The 12,751-nt window shown below is 43.1% G+C and overlaps 1 protein-coding gene across 3 annotated transcripts in view; it reads left to right on the plus strand.

The window, feature by feature from the left end:
- Positions 1-1,989: 1,989 nt before the first annotated feature.
- ADD3 (adducin 3) overlaps positions 1,990-12,751 on the plus strand; it is a 102,460-nt gene continuing 91,698 nt past the window's right edge. Inside the window, exon 1 of one of the 3 annotated variants that reach the window (XM_074831230.1) lies at positions 1,990-2,094. The gene's annotated coding sequence lies outside the window, so the exon portion shown is untranslated. The remainder of the gene's footprint in view (positions 2,095-12,751) is intronic. The other 2 variants (XM_074831236.1, XM_074831231.1) reach the window with 2 other exon arrangements.

Here is a 12,751-nt window from a genome sequence, read left to right on the forward strand (position 1 = left end):
GTATCACCCTCACTTTCAAAACCATACCTCAAGTTTGCCATTTCTTGGTCTTTTCAAGTTGAAAGTTTATTAAAACATGATGCAGCTGTATTTTTTCCTAAAAGGAAATAAAAAAGAGGGGATGAACATGCAAGGAACAGCCCTACTAATTCCATGAGTGTTATACTGAATAAATACGCAAATTGGAGAAAGGCAATTGCTTCAACCTTCATAGTGCACTCCATATGTAGGTATATATTCTTCCTGTGCCCAAGGTAAGTTTTAACTTCCTACAACCACCAGATAGTTAGAGATCTTGTATTATAACATCTTAATAACAGATGCTGTACCACCTCATCCCATTATTACTGGCCAGTACCTACAGGTTCCCATAGTGCTGGTCTGGTCAGGTGGAGCCATCTCAGTGCTGGGTATAAATTTGCAAAGTTAAAACATGCTCTGTACCCCCTCCCTATCCAAATCAAGTACCCCGTGGCTGGATAGTTTGGTGCCTCAAGCACTTTGTTCTCTGAGGACCTCCCTAGCTCCCAAGGGGCCTTGCTTGTATTTCTGTGAGGGACTTGCAGCTCCTACACTGATGTGGTGGCAGGAGCCAGCATGGCTGGAGCCTCTTTGGTGACGCCATCAGAAGAGGGGCCAGGGCATGCATCTTAGACTGGACATTAGGAAAAAATTTTTCACAGAACGAGTGTTTAGACAGTGGAATAGGCTGCCCACGGAGGTGGTGGAATCACCATCCCTGGATGTGTTTAAGGGTCGTTTAGACGAGATGCTGGGGGATATGGTGTAGGGGAGAACTTTGTAGAGTAGGGCTGATGGTTGGACTCGATGATCCCAAGGGTCTTTTCCAACCTTAATGATTCTATGATTCTATGATCTTCACCCTGCCCTTGCTCCAGCCCTGCTCATTTCTCCATGATCACAGTCCCCAAGGGGCTCTTTAAAAGTGAGCAGTATACAGAATTAAAAGGTCTTGTCCCCGAACCTACAAGAAGTAATTTTAAACATGTAAGCAATACTACTGATTTTAAAGGGAACTTTTGAGCCTTTCAAGCATATTTTAGACAACACCTGAGTTTTAGAAAGAATTAAAAATATAATTAAAATACAGACTTTTTTTTGCATATAAAGGACAACTACCACCCAGTGCTTCCGTAACTTCAAATGGCTGGTCAGAACCGCTCAGATGTAAGCAAACCAGCCCTGAAACCAAGAAACCAGTAACTTTGGGTGGGGAACCAAGACAGCGATGATTTCAGCTGCAAAGCAGAACAATTACAGAAAGCCAAAAAAAAAAAAAAGAAAAAGAAGGACAGCTTTTGCCAACAAAATGAGATTTGCATTTCGTGCAGCTTTTTTTAGCCAGGGCCGCTTTCTCCCCGTGGATGGCGCGAGATCCTTCTCCTCAGCAGCCCCAGCCATCTGGAGAAGCGCTCTGCTGCCTTTCAGCCCCAAAGACTGTTTAAATCTCTCAACATTTCATTTCCAAACAGGGTTTTTTTGGGTTTTGGGGGGGTGTGTTTATCCACTATTGCCACATACGCCTCGTTTTACTTCCCCCCCCCCCCCCCCCCCCCCCCCCCCCCCCTCAGCTGTGCAGCGGGCATTGCGGAGTCTCTCTCCTCACGTCAGACCCAGCTCGCCATGGCCCTTCGGAGATAAAACGCTCCCCCCCGAGGATGACTCGCCGGGGACGAGCGGCGTTGCCCGCCCCGCACTGCAGGTACAGCCGAGGCCCGGGGACAACAATGGAGGGCGGCCGGGGCGCAGGACACAGCGCTGCCGCCGCCCCTCGGCCAAGTTGGAAGCCGGGGGAGGGTGAGGGGGGGCGGCGTTCGCCGCCCCCCCTCACCCTCCCCCGGCTTCCAACTTGGCCGAGGGGCGACGGGGGAAGGGCGGCGGGCGAGTCCCCCCTCGCTGCCAGATAGTGAGCCACAGCGGGCGGGCGGGCGCGGGGGGAGGAGCCCAGGTGTCCCTTCCTGCCACATAGTGCGCCGCCCCTTTCCCCGCCCGCTCGCCCGCCGCGGTGGTGCTGGGGCTCCCGCCGCCGGCGAGGAGGGATGGACTGAAGCACAAAGGCGCGGGCCCGCTGAGGTAACGCTCCCGCGGTGTGGGGAGAGGAGGAGATGGCGGCGGCGGTGACGGGGGGGGATCCCCTCCTTTCCCGCCCTACGCGGGCGGTAACGGCCGCTGTTGAAGGGGGAAGGGGCGGCGGGAGGCCTGGCGCGCTCCCCACGGCCCCTCAGCCGCCTCACGGGGCTGAGGCGGTGTGAGGTGGGGGGGGCTGCGGTCGCCGTGGGGCTGAGGGGGAACTTCTCCGTGGGTATACGCCAGCTCTCCGTCCGGGCGAAGATGCTGCAGTGCTGTCTTTCTGCCTCAGCGCTGAGCTGGGAAGGGCTTTAAATAATGCGCCTTCTGCTCGGCAACTCTGCTAATCAAATAAAACCCTGAAAGTGATGATTATAATTATGGACTGTCCGTGGGCCAGCGCAAGGCTCGGGACTCCCTACGAGTCTCGGTAAACTTCTTAAAATGTATATTCTTTAGGCTTTTTCTATGTTTAACCGCGCAGGGCTCCACCTTTGCCGTCGATGATGGTGCGGGGAGCCCAGGCATGGAATTTCCAGGCTGGGCACACGCATTCCGGTCACGGCACCGCGCACCCACCGGCGTGACCAGCATCAGCCCCACGCCACTCGCTTCGCGGGGATTTGCAGCGTGGTGGTGGGTTCACAGTTTGGAATTATTTTCGTTGCGTGTTTATGTTAGCGAGGACAAAATACGAGATTGCTGCCTTGAACTTTAGGCTGCAGAAATGAGGATTACGGTGGGCCTTTTGGGAGTTGGTTCCTCAGTTTTGGTCTCACCTCAAGACCATTTTCATCTCGTGTTAAAAAGCTTATTTAGGAATTCAGAGCAGCTTTATCAGTTGGTGTTCGTCCCGGACTTCAGGACAGGCAGGCTCTGCGTGGCCAAACGATGTGATTTTAGGAGGGAAGCCTTGGACTGGCTCTGTAAGGAGGGTAGAGCATGCCTCAAAAGCAACAACTTGCCGCAGCTGGTCATGGAGGTGGGTTGCTTCTGTCTTCGCAGCATCATTATGTTACAGGCAGGTTGAGGCTGAATCTGCTGGTTTTCATCCACGGGTCCTGGACTCGTGTCTGGAGGGTAGTGATGTGATGCCAAGCAGAGGAAAAACGTGTAGGATTATGCTTCATCAGTGTGGTGCCACTATGTGGAGGAGTTAAGTTTTAAAACAAATACATACAATCAATAGCAATGAGTACCTGGGCAAAAAATAATTGGCCAAGGGTTATAAAAGCATGAATGTATGAAATTGCTGAATTACTAATTGTGTGGGAGAAGTTGTTGCTTAAATCAGCTTTGGTACTGGAGGAATGAAGCTGATACACATGACCTCAGCCTTTAAAAAAGGGCTTTGGTGCGCCTGGGGCAGCTTCAGGCTGTCTCGCCTGCCTCCTGCTCCAGTTGCTGGTGACTGGAATAAAGCACAGGTGTGGCAGACGTATGGCTGTGTGTGATCTGCTGGGAAGGGACGGTGCAGGGCGGGGGCAGTTCTGCACGTGTCTGTTTTGGCAGCAGATCTGCTGTGAAAGGCTCCCTTTCGCTTCCCTGCCAGGGTTTGCCAGCACATCCCTTGTACCAGGGAGATCTCTGGTCTGCACATCCCATCACATACGTGGCCTGGCTGGAAACAGCGTGTGAACAAGTTGCTCGAGCTTCCCTGGTGGCCTCCTGGCCTTACAGAGAAAGAAGGTGTGAACTCTGGGAGCGCCGTGGGCTCCTTGGCCATTATTGGAGAAGCTCCTCAGTGCTTCTTTGAGTAAGGACTGCATGTCTTCATCAATGAAACAAAATGATGATTGCATGTTTAATAGTGTATACCAGTTTTAACTTTAGAAATTTTTGTGTTAACGCCTTTGGTGATACTCGCATTATTTTTCAGAAGATGTTATTACTTGTGTTTAATTCTCGCTGGGACAAGTGAAGCCCTAAGCAGGGAGGAAGGGGTGGGCTATTTAGGGGCTGAGTGTTTAACAATCGAGGTTAGTGCCTGATGATGATGATTAAGCACGTCCTTAATTCTTGACCAATAGATGGAGTGCTGCTACCCTTTAGGATATCTGGGGATTTAATGGTCTCTTGGTTAAATCAGTCATTATCCTTGACTCTTGCCTGGGGATTGAGGTAGCTGACTTTTTTATTTAAGGAAATTATTTTAGGGTGGTGTAGTTAGGCTGGACGTCCTCTTGAGGTTAGATAATCACAGTGTACAGGTGATGCCTCTCACGTCTGAGATTTTGCATTGCTTGTAGAGAGGGTGGACTCGAGTGATCTGGGTGAATGAGGATGTTTCACCATCAGTCAGCAAGGCGTACTGCAGCTATTCTGTCGACCCTTTGCTGGTTATGAAATGAGCATCGGCTGTTCGACAGGGCTGGATGAACCGAGCTGGTTTCAGTGTAACTCTGCTGGAACTGTCCCTGTTGCATGTGATGTTAGAGGTGACATTGCATGCGGGGCTGCCTGCTTTTGTTCAGCTCAACTTGTAACAGGCCAAATACCTGGCGTAGGACACTATTTGCTGTGAAAATCGTCACAAATTAACGTGTAAGAGTTGAAGAATTAAAAATACTTGAAGACAAGCCAATGTTTGTTTCTTTTTGTAAGTGGAATGGTTTACAAATCAAAAACTGAAATGAAAGCAGACAGAGGGCTGCTAGTGTTTTTGTTGTTAAAGTCATTGTTGCTAGTTAAAACTGCAACAAACGTACTTGCCGCACTGTGGATGGTGTTGGAATGATAATGCTTTAAAAAAACAGTTTTAATTTAAGAGAATAACTTGTGTGACTTTGAGCTGGTGCATAAAATTGCCTTTACTACCTTTTTTTAAACTGGATAAAATTTTTGTTTCTTTAAAAAAATGTCCTGTAACTTTAGCAGCCATAGCAATCTCTGGCTATTATTTCCTTTGTAAATCAATTTTGTATTTTCGTAGTGCTGCTGTTTCAAAAGCTGAGTCGGTCATTGTTTTGGTATTGACTTAGAAGAATGCAATCTATATTATTTCATAACACTGCTTCCCGTTACATCACAGGCTTTTTTCTTCAAGCTATGTTTTGAAATGCTGGTTGCCGTATGAGAGATGGTGGTAGATGGTGCTGTGGCTCCTGGTAGGGTTTTTGGGGGGGTAGTTGCATTTTGTATAGCATTTTTTGGCAGATGAAGATGAATAAATGCTACTTGACCCTTAGGGAACAAGCAGTAATTTACTCGTGTGGTAATGTTAGATGTGTTTGTCATAGAGTCTATTCTGCTTCCTATATTAACTTTGAGCCACTTGGCATATGGGGAAACACTTTCGTCTCTTTTCCATATTCAAGATAACACAGGTCATTGTACATCATTGCAAATGAAATTTTTAGGTATTTCTTTTAAAGATATCCTAGCAAGTATATGGCTGTTTTGTCAATAATTTGTGGTTGGATTATTAGTTAAGACAAACCACTTTTAATAAATTTGGTTAGATAAGAAAGTATCTTTAGTTATGGCTAGGCTAGGGGGGTGGGGGTGTCACTTCAAAAATCATCAGTAAACTGGAAAATGTTTATTACTAAAAAGTTGAGATTTTCTTCAGATTTCTTGAAAAGTTAAATAGTGAAAGAAGGTTTGAGAGCTTCAGACCTCAGTGTGAAGGGTGATGACTTCTGGTTGGTTTTTTTCCTCCCTGTATCTTCACAATTTGGTAAATGTGATGTAACTATCTAGTTAGCTAGGAGTCTGGGAGCATATTAAGCATAGTATGTGTCTTATGGTAGTAATGTCTGTTCTGCTTGACAAGGATGCAATTGGCTGTTACAAAGGGCTAATTAGGGAAATATTATAATAGCCTCATTCATTGTTCCAGTCTCTTAAACTGTTCTGGTGTTGGCTAGGAAGAAACTCTTTTCTTGCCTTGTATTGTTTAATGTGTTAAAATCCTAGTGACATAGAAGTAGCAGGTAGTTTTCATGTGGGTTAGCAGGTTGTGGTGAAGATCAGTAAATTGCAAACTGGTGTGAGAGCTCCAGCTTGCTTTGTAGATTTTCACTTTGTGTTTTCTTGACCTGCAGCAGCTGACACCTGGTAAATCCCTTTTCTCTTGTGAAGTCAGAATCTCCTGAAGTTACTTCTCCAGCTGAAGTACACAGCAATCTTGAATACTGTAGAGTTGATGGTAGCTTACTGCTGCTCTTACTGCTGCTGTGCTGCCCTGAACGAGTACCTATCATGGTGTTGGTGTTAATGGTAGCTGACACTTCAGCCAAGAGCTGAACTGTATCTGCTCTGTTGGCCGAAGTAAGAGGATTCTGTTGAAGTGCTTTGAAGATCTGTGCTTGTTGGCTTCATCTATACCTGTAATAAGTGGTCTCTTTTTTGATTGTTGCATGTATTTAATTATTACATGATGTGGGTTTTTTTTGTAGAAAACAAGCATTCCAATGCATATCATCAATAGCTATTACACTAAATACCACACAGCGTAGAGGCCAGTTGATCTGCATCTTGTCTTTGCAGATGCACTGTAAATGTCAGTTCTGGAAGCAGGGTGCTTACTACCCAACCAATCCTTCTGATGGTAAATAAGAGTTCAAAACAGAAAAGCATACTTATTGGCTAAAGCTTGCTTTGCTTTAACAGTAAAAACAAGAAAGGGAAAATATAATTTGAATTTTTTAAAAAAATCTTTTCTCCCTCCAAATGTGGGCTGGCTTTTGTTGAAGTGCTTTTTTTGACAGCTCTAGAAGTCTTGACAGAATGCTGTGGAAGTGATTTGGTGCTGAAGTTGTCTGTGTGATTCAAAAATAATTTCTAGATCAATTAAAATTATAAGTTGGGTGGGTTCAGAGAGATTGTTGATATTAATGTAAGTGGTTTCATATAATCTGTATCACAGTACTTCCTCAGCAACTCGTATGACACTTTAGTCTTTATGGATTTATACACAAAAAAACTCTGTATTTATAAAGAGCATCAGTAGGGCCACAAAGTCAAGTATCTGAAAACTGGATAGTGCTTTTCAAAGAAAAATATCCTTGATTTAAAAATTAAAATTAAACTATAGCATTGGAAAATATGAGCCCTAGCATCAGGAAGAGTAGAAGTGTTTTGGCTCAGATGCTTCAGATCTAGCAGACACTTAGCAGAGGCAACCTTCAGCCTAACATATGAAAAATTAGACGAAATTGGAAATAGGATTTTGGGACGGAAACAGTGGACAATACTAGGCAGCGCATCCAGCTCTGTCTAGAACCGAATACAATGACACAAAAGTAGTGACCTCACAATTACCTTTGTGTTTTCCTGACTCAGATGCACAACCGTTTTTAGGAATGCTAATGAATTGCATAACAATTTCTCCAGGCTCCTGGTCAATGCTAAAACAGGAGTAAAACACAACTTAAGCTAGCTCTCTTTTAACATACCAATTATTGCTACACACCAAACAACCTACTGTATTTGCTGTGTATCCTAAACCACTAAAACCAAACCAAAACACTTCAGTCTTAGAACATACAAACTTTATATAGAGATTGCATGGTATAGTAGCCTGTGGAGGGTAAGATCAAGTATTCTCTTGTGATTGTTTTCAGCTGTATTATCTGCAGTTTCTGTGAAGATGCTGACATTTAAGGTGCAAGAAGCTGTGTATGGAATGAATACCTGGCATTCCCGTGTTAAATCAATACAACATTGACCCATCTGATGTATTACTACTGCCATAATAAATGAATAACTAGTCAAATAAGTATTTCTGTTACCAGGATTGAATTGTGGTAGTGCCCACAGGCAGCCCTTCATTCCGTTTCAGATCTTGATCGCATATGAAGCATTGTATGAAATAAGTTAAGCAGTAATTGTCTTTGTAATGTTCACAGTTAATCTGTACAATTTATGGCTTTCAGTGGCAGCTGTCTTTAAACGTCTGTTTGTCTAAAAGTATGTGCAAAGGCAAAACTCTTCCGGTCACTCAATTTTTTTTTTTTGACCCAGCTGTCAGGGTAGAAAGGAGATGATATTCGTGGTCTTCAGTTCATTTACTAAATGGAAGCTGTTGTCTCTTAGAGCAAACTGTGTATTTTCACACCAAAGCTTGTGTAACTGACTCCTAAAATTATTGAGGTTGTGAAAGAATCTGTGGGTATGTGTTGATTTTTTTCTTTTTTTTTTCTTTTTCCATTCCAATCGATGGACATAATACTGAATGCAAATTAGATTTCTTACTGACACGTTGATTGTTATGGATTGACTATCCAAAGCTATTTGTCTTTGGTGCGTAGCTGACTTGGCATTCAAAGGACACGTGCATGTTCTGCGCTAAATGGCTTAAGGACTGGAGTGACACAGTTGGAGAGCTTGGCAGATACCTCTGTGTGCGCATGGTTTGGAACAGAAAACTCCATCTTCTATGACAGTGTCCAAAGTAGATTGCTCAGTCAAATTTACATAAATATTTTTATTGCAAAGATTTAATCCTGAACAGCTGAACAAGAAAAATGAAGTTGTGATATGTGCTTTAATAATGGCTAGTACAATGTTTTATAAAGCAAAGTATGCCTGTAACCAGCAAAGCTCTCTTTATATGTTTGGCTTGTTCCTTATCGACCTGATCAAAATCATGGGTCGGGTATTGAGCAAAATAAGAAATGAGCAGAAGAACTTGCAAATACATTGAAGTTTGTGGATTTTTAAAACAAATAAAACAAAAACCAGAAACCAAACCCAGTGGTCTGGCAGTCAGGTTCCCCCCTCCTTTTTTTACTCTGTTTTGAACTTTGTTTAAATAGTTTTGCAGCATGCAAAGAGATTGAATACATCTGTAGTGCTAGCAGGAGTGGGTCTGTACTCAAAAACAGGTTAGTTTAAAAAAGAAAAATAAAAAAAATCTTGAAATGAATCCAGGTAACTTCCTAGTTAAAACATATCAAATAACATAAAGCATGTGAACTCAAGACAACTCAGTTTAACTATATAAAATGTTTAAGCTGTAAAACATCAGGAGGGCTTTTTTATAGGTGCCTGGATAATTTGCCCTTAGGTGGCAGAGGGGCAGTGCAGGTTCCCTTTTTACATCAGATGTTTTCCTATGAGCCAAGCACTTGGGGAAACACTGAAATACTGCTTCCTCTTTAAATGGTGGTTGCATACACGTTACACTCTTTGTGTGTGTTTGCTCAAGCTTAGATGTTTTTAAACAGCAATGTCCCTAATTTTACATGCCCTAAGACAACTCCTGGTTAAGGGCTGGGTTTCACAGACTGCTTGCTTCTTCTCAAGCACTGCACCATTCAAAATTGAAATTTTTGCTGTCTGGTCAGCAGACAGTGTTCTTTTACTTGACATTCCTAATGTGAGTGGTTTATTGCACATCAGTGCTTCTAATCAAATCAAGTGACTTTTAATGTATTGCCATGTGGGATCCTGTGTCCTTCAAAATATCTTAAGTCTGAAAGTCTCCACTTGCCTGGATCAAGACACCATCTCTTCAGCGATGGACCTGAAGTGGCCAGTGGACACCTTTTAAGTGTGGTGGGATGTCTTCTATACCAGAGGAGTGTCCTCCAGGGAGGGTGGTCAACATTCCAGTCCTACAGTCTGTGAAATGTTTGCTTAGATGTGAAGACTGCCAAATCTCTCCTCAGTTGGCAAACACATACAATGCAAATCAGAGCGAAAGGGAGGGAGAGCTCTGAGTGGAGACGCAGGAAGTGGGAGCGCTCTGCTCCATAGGCAAGGCGAGCAGAAGCCCAAGCTCACCCAGTGGTTCCAGTGCCAGCAGCTTTGGCTGCCTGGTCTTTTCCTATAGCTTGGAAAAATAGACTGCCTAGCCCATATGTATCTGCAGAGCAATGTGCATATGGGCAACCCTTTTCAAGAACCTCAGTTGCTATATGGTGCTTGAGTCTGTGAACTGTTTCCCAGGAGCCCATAAGACAGAACAAAGTGTAATAGTCTTAGTGTCCCAATACTTGTGTTAGGAGATCCTGTCTCTCCGCTGGAAAATTTCTCTGTTTCCTTGTTGAAAAGGGTTGAAATCCTTTTTTTTTTTTTTTTTTGGGGGGGGGGGGGGAATAAAAATTTAAAAATCAGATGTGTTGCTTCCTTTCCTATTAATAATGGCTAGTATGTTGAATAAGACTCTATGTGCAATGTTGAATAAAAAAGAATTAGCTAATGGTGGGAGTAAGAATAACAATGTCATATTTATAAGCTGGGTTAGCCTTAAAGGCTAAAGAAATAATAGCTTGAGGTATACCATGTAACGCTAGTGTCTGGCTACTATCAAACATGCTGCAAATGTATAGTAACAGGTATTGTGTGCAGTAACTTTATCTTTGTAGTAGAAACGTGATGTTGTTGCTATTCTCAGGGGGTAAGTTGAATTACATTATTACTGAGGCTGAGCTAACAGAGCTTTGCTTATGGTATACATACAGACAAGACGGTTCTTCACAGAGAGGTGACCTTTGCTGTATTTTGGTTTCAGATTTCACAGGGACCTATTTCAAAGTTTTTAGCTTCAGTCCACACCCTGCTGGTAGTTAGCTATAAAAGTCTCTTTGAAGCAAGTTAAAAAAAAAAAGTCTGCCCTTTATTACTTTAATAAAGTTAGATAAAGGTCATTTGTTTACTCCTTTTGTAATATACACTGTTGCCACTGTTACTTGTCAACATAACTGATAGTTCAAAGATGAAATTAAAGCTACAGAATTACCGGTTATAATGTGCAAATGCATAGTGTAAGTAATTCTTTTTTATGACTCTTCTGTTTATTAGTTAACTTGAAGAATGTGTACTAGCATATATTTGTGCTGGGGAAATGATTATGGTTGACATGGCATAACGTAATGTACTCCCTCCAAGGTTATTCCACCCTCTCGAAACTCTTTTTGGGTTACTCGCTCTCTCTCTCTCCAAAAGCAAGTTAAAGAAACAAATTAAAGCCCTGTAATCCTATTTAAGAACCAAGTCAAATAAGAAGTCTGCATGTCACTGTTCCAATAAATATAATCACCTCTTTAATACAGTCATTCCTCTCTAGGACTCTGACTTCCACCTGATTATACAAGCCAAATATTGGCTTGTACGTTACAACCGAGCTAAAGGGGACATCCTGATCTTCCCTCCTGGCCGTGTGGTCCTGCCTCGTCTATTGTGTAAGCCCTGCTGTTTGCTGAACTTCTGCAATTCACCGTGAATTGCAGCAGAATAAATCTTCTCCCCTCCCCCGTCTGCATTAATTCTCTTTAATAAGTTGAATTGGCTCAAGAGAGTTGAGTTGAGTGAGCCCTAGAGTGGGTGCAAGGTGTCAAAGGCAGTGGTGAGAACCTACGGGGAAGGTGGGAGGAGGGAGATGGGGGACTGTCAGTGCTGAGCTTCAGGTTGACTCCAGCCCCTTAATCCTTCAGTGGTGGCAGTTCTGCAGGGTCCTGCCTGCAAAAATGTAAGTGAAAGGTGTTTGTGAGATGAGCCTTCTGCAAGGGGACTTGTTTATAAGAAAGTAAGAGAAAGCTGTTTCTCTAGGTTTTGAGATATGATGTGGCAGCCACTAGGTTACGAGGTTGCCCGTGCACTCCCAATACTCTCACAATCTGAGGGGGAACAGTTGTGTTTAAAGGGAGGCTCTTTGGGATAAATGCAATGTTTTGGAGAAAGTATGTAGGCTTTTTGAAATTATTTTCATTAAAATAATCTCAACATGCTGGCCTGAGCTGCTCTTTGGCTCCCATGTCACATGCCCATATCCCAGCTCCATGAGGCTGCCAGTGACAGTCCTGGGTGGTGTGGAGGTGGGTGCTTGGAGTTGTTTTCTGTAACAGTATTCCCTTTTCTCCAGAGCCCACAGTATACATGGGCAGCACAAGATACACAACTAAATTTTCTATTGTAAAATAGAATTTTTCACTATTAAACACTGTGTACCATTGCGGCTCTTACTTTTTTTTTTTTTGTTCTATTTCAGTTATGTATAAGAAATGAGTCTAAACATTGCCACGGGAAAACTTAATTGTGTCAGGTAGACCACGGTGTCTGTATGTTCAGGAACGTATAGAACAAATTATTTCTTTGGTAAAAGGATGGGGGTTGTGCTTGGTTCTAGTAATGAACTTATGCATATGTTTACAAGAGAATTTTATACATAAAGAAGAATTGCATACATAAAGGAAAATGTATACAAATAAGTTGTTTAGCATAGCTCAGCCTGCCTCCCAAAATGTTGTGTAACTATAACTTGCAGTCTCTTACATGCCTTTAAAAATGGTATTGTCTCTCTTCTCCTTCCATCCAGGTTCACATTAATTAAATGATGTGTAAGAAAACCTAGTGTTGCTATCAACAAATTTGGCAGAAGAATTGTTTTAGAAGTGTAATACTGAGTTTCCAACAGCAGAAAGCTGTTTGCTGTTTTAAGTTGACTGAACTTGTTCCAGTTAGTCCCTGTGCAGGTGGTGAATGATACACATTCACAGTGTGAATGGCTGTCCTGCAGATAGCACTTTATGGTCCTCAGTGCTGGGTCCTCCCAGCTTTTTCCTGGACCCCTCTCTTTTTTTTTTCCCTTTTTTTTTTTTTTTTTTCCCCTAGCTGCAATGAAGCATCATCTTCAAAAGTTTGCATTTTCTTTGATGTGATATGCAGGCTTCAGTGTAGATACTTAAGGAGTCTTATCAAAGTAATACTGGCTCAG

The sequence above is a fragment of the Strix aluco genome, chromosome 7 (genome assembly GCF_031877795.1).
Source record: "Strix aluco isolate bStrAlu1 chromosome 7, bStrAlu1.hap1, whole genome shotgun sequence".
Taxonomy (NCBI): domain Eukaryota; kingdom Metazoa; phylum Chordata; class Aves; order Strigiformes; family Strigidae; genus Strix; species Strix aluco.